Below are 4,288 nucleotides of genomic sequence, written 5' to 3'. Positions count from 1 at the left end.
GATTCCTGGAACCATTCTGTTTTCATCATGACTGGGCTTGACCTCCTCTTTCAGTCCTTGAAAAAATAAATACCAACAGGTAGGGTGGGGTAAGAGAGGGGTGAGCCAGCAGGGGCACGGCAGTGCCTGGCTCCGGATCCACAGCATGTCTCCGAGCACATTAGCATTGTCCAGTTAAGACCTGTCCTCCTAGCTTTATCCCAGGGCCTCTAGGAGCTTTAGTTTCCCAATGTACACCAAACAGGAGGAGGAGATTTTGTGGGACACAGCTGCCAAGCACACTCTCATCTCTGACTTAAATATTGTCCTTTTTCCTTGGCAAAAATTTGTTTTTTTGAGAGTAATTTATCTTGTCTAAATTTATCATTTTCTTTCTATGGATGTATCTTTTGTTGCAACATTTCAGTTGTACCGATGATTTTCTTTGGCTAGCCAGAGCTAGTGTTTGCCTCATCCAGTGGAGTCTCTTTCTGAGTATCTAGCAGCAAAAGACACAAATCTTTGCTCAGAATGACTCCTCCTTAGATAAAGGCTCTTCAGTGGGTGATGGATAAGGGAGTCAGCATGCTGTCAGCTGTAATTTGAAGTATTAGAAATGACTTCTTTAACCATAATTTTCAGCCCCTGGAATCCACATTCCAAAAGTCAGCTCATGGTAGATGTTATCAGGCATGTGGGTAGCAGCATCTACCTCAGAGCTTCAGAGTAGGAGGTAGAAAAGCTTAGTCGTCTTTTTCTGATTTAGCCATTAATTTGTTTGAGACTGGTCCTTTGGTTGGTCATCTGTATGTGGCCTTTCCCTTTGCTACAGCTTCCTCAGGGGCAAATGGGAATAAATATGGCTTTTGTGAGCATCACTGTGACATAAAAATGTTCCATGTGCTCTTGTTGGTGTTGGATGCTCTAGAAATATACATCTTAAGTGTAAGTGTAAGGCTATATGGGGCAATTTACAGTAATGGTGGGGGAACCTTGTCTATAAGTGACCAGACTGAGTTTTTTGTTGTTGTTGTTGTTGTTTTTTTAACTGTATTTGATCTTGGCTAAGTTAGTCTCTCTGAGATCCATTTTCCTCATATAAATAGTGAATAATTCAGACCTTATGATTTCCAAAGCCTTTACTGGTTCTCAAAGTCTTATGAATCTTTGCTAAAGCTTTTATGTAGAGTTCCTTCATGAGAGTTACCTTACTCCTCCAAGACAAAAGATGGACACAGATGCTTCCAGGACTTATGAGACTACCTGGACATCTGGACTTGGTGGGAGAGACCTGGGCTGTGGAAAGCCAAGATTACATAAGTAGAGAAAGGTAAAAAGAAATAAAATAAAAAAGGGACCTTAGAGCGTATGTATGTGGGGGTAGAGTGCAGAACCAAGGACTGTGCACCTCTGGGTCAGTGGTTCTTGAACATTAAGTTGCACCGGAATCACCTGGAGGGCTTGTTCAAAAACAGATTGCAGAGTCTCTGGTTCAGTAGATGTGGTGTAATGCCAGAAATTTTGTTTTTACTAAGTTCCCAGGGATGCTGCTGCTCTGGGGATCCTCTGGGAGAGCCATTGCTCTAAGTCATTTTCTCACTTCTAGGTGCTTTAGCCTGAAAGGGAGTGTTATGGTAATAAGTGGATTCAAATAGTAATGGATCAAATGAGTCATTTTTTCATCTTCTTTTTGTTGACTCCAGACTTGGTATTGGAAGGAACTGCCACTTGGGAAAGGGCATCTGTCACTTCCCGTTGCCTTTTTGTGCTACAAGCTGGGCAGCTACTCATTCCTCTCTGCCATTCAGAACCCAATGAAAAAATGAAAAACAGTACATGCATTCATTTATTTTTCCATTCAAAAATATTTTACTGAGTTTTTACTGTGTTCCACTTTCTATAAGCTGGGGATCTAGTGATGAACAAAAATCTGTCTACACATGGAGTTGATATTCCAGAGTGTGGTAAAGAGAACTCAATTCAAGGAATTCTTTTTGTCCCAAGGAAGACAGTTTTTAATTGCTCACCTACTGTTTATCCAGCACCCTAACACACAACTGAGGTTGGTAGGAATGCCATATCCACAGAGCAGGGTTAAGGTTGAGTGGTATGGTAAGACCAAAACATGTGAAGCTACCAGAATGCTCCATTATTCCCTAAGTGCTAAGTTATGGGAAGCTAATTTTAAAGGGCAGTAGTTCAGAGCGGGAAACCACTATGCAAGCTGAAGAACTATTTGGTTTTTGGGTTCTGCTCTCTTGCCTGTAATGAACACCACTTAACTGTTTCTTTTTCTTTCTTTCCTTTTTTTTTTTTTAAATATATTTTATTGATTTTTCACAGAGAGGAAAAGAGAGAGATAGAGAGTTAGAAACATCCATGAGAGTCATCGACCAGCTGCCTCTTGCACACCCCCTACTGGGGATGTGCCCGCAACCAAGGTACATGCCCTTGCCCGGAATCGAATCCGGGACATTTCAGTCCGCAGGCCGACGCTCTATCCACTGAGCCAAACCAGTCCCGGCTGTAATGAACACCACTTAATGCTTAGAGTGAAGACATGGCACCACACAGCTTTGTACTCTATATTCTCAGAGTCTGGCCTCGTTCCTGCCCAGATGAGCTTCCAGGTTCAGGGACCTCTATGTCTCACAATGTGGGGGTGACAAACACTTGGTCGTTTTCATCTAAAGACTCCCACGTTTATTCTTGGCACTCTCAACCCTGCTTTTCAGGGAAATGTGCTCTGCTGGGGCATGCAGCACATGCGCTTTGACTTCTATGGAAATTGCCTGGGTCGCTGTGTTTTGTCATCATGCAGCAGTCTTTCAGTAGCATGTTTCTATAAACACGCATTGGAGGTAAAATTATAAAGAAACTGTATTGAGATATACAGAGACAAAAGCAACTTAAAATTAACAAATACCAAAGTTGATATCAAACTTACAAAAACTAATGTAATACACAGCCATTAACAGCGTGGAAAGTATGAACAAAATCAGTCAACCAACCAATCCATACACCATATCATCTCTTTTGATGATAGGAAGACAAAGTTAAGTTTGCTTATTTATTTATTTATTTATTTATTTATTTATTTTATTGATTTTAGAGAAGAAGGAAGAAGGAGAGATAGAAATATCAATGATAAGAGAGAATCATTGATTGGCTGCCTCCTGTGTGCCTCCTACTGGGGTCTGAGCCCGCAACTCAGGCATGTGCCCTTGGCTGGAATCAAATCTGGGACCCTTCAGTCCACAGGCTGATACTCTATCCATTGAGCAAAACTAGCTAGAGCAAGTTAAGTTTAAATGTTCTTTCATGAACTCTAAATTTGAATCCATTTCAAATTTGGCATTTGTATATTAGAAAGTGGGTGAACTGAATGCTTCAACAATCAGCATGGTGATTACTTGGGTACCAATAGCACTATCAGGGCGTAGAGCTAAGGGTGGCCTGGGATCCTTCTAGTGAAGGCAGGATGAAGAGCACGGTCCTGGAACTGAGGTTGGTGACAGCCTCAACCTTTCTTCTTAATTGGCCACCATACTGCTTCAAGCACAGTCTTTTATACAGGAATCAAAGTGCAAGGCAGCTGTCCAAGAAAGAATTCATGTCTTAGGATGTGAGTTGTGTAGTTGGTTTATTATGTATTAAAAAGCATTGGGTTGCAAAACAAGACACTTGGGGCTTATGGTCCCTCTGACACCATGTGACTCTGAGCATCGGTATCCTTTTCTATAAAGAGTTAGTATAAAAACAATCTGTGTTCATGTTTTATATCCCCTTGAAAACAGGGACAACACAAGCTAAAATAAATAGCCCTCTGTGGGGATCATCTGTTTGGGCAGACAGCACCCTAAGTGGAAACAATCCCAGATTCTCTGCCTCTTTTCACAGCAACGGGTGGACTCAGATACAAGCAGGAGAGGGAGAGACAAGACAGAGCGAGGCCTCTCCAGCTGGTGCTTAGTGAATGCAACAAAGCTGGTTCCCACATAGTTTGTTCTTGCTCAGGTCCTTGCCAATAACTCAGAGCAAAACAGGACTTCTGTCTTTTTGCAAACTTTTCACAGCTGCAAATAGTTTTCTTTCACCTTTCTTTCCCCCTCCAAGCTGTCTTCGATGTTCATTTTAACCTGATTTCACCTGCACATAAGCACCACTGGGGAGGAGTAGCTCTTGGGATGTGTCCTTGTTCCACAGCCCCTAGGGGTGGCCTTGCATCAGGGTCAGGCTGGCCCGTGTTTGAGGCGTTTTGCTTCTGAAATATTCATGAAATCAGCCTCCCCTAGGAATGTCCTCAATT

This window comes from Pipistrellus hanaki, assembly GCF_964339955.1.
Source record: "Pipistrellus hanaki genome assembly, chromosome: 4".
NCBI classification, from domain to species: Eukaryota; Metazoa; Chordata; class Mammalia; order Chiroptera; family Vespertilionidae; genus Pipistrellus; species Pipistrellus hanaki.
Note: the sequence above shows the minus strand (reverse complement) of the source record.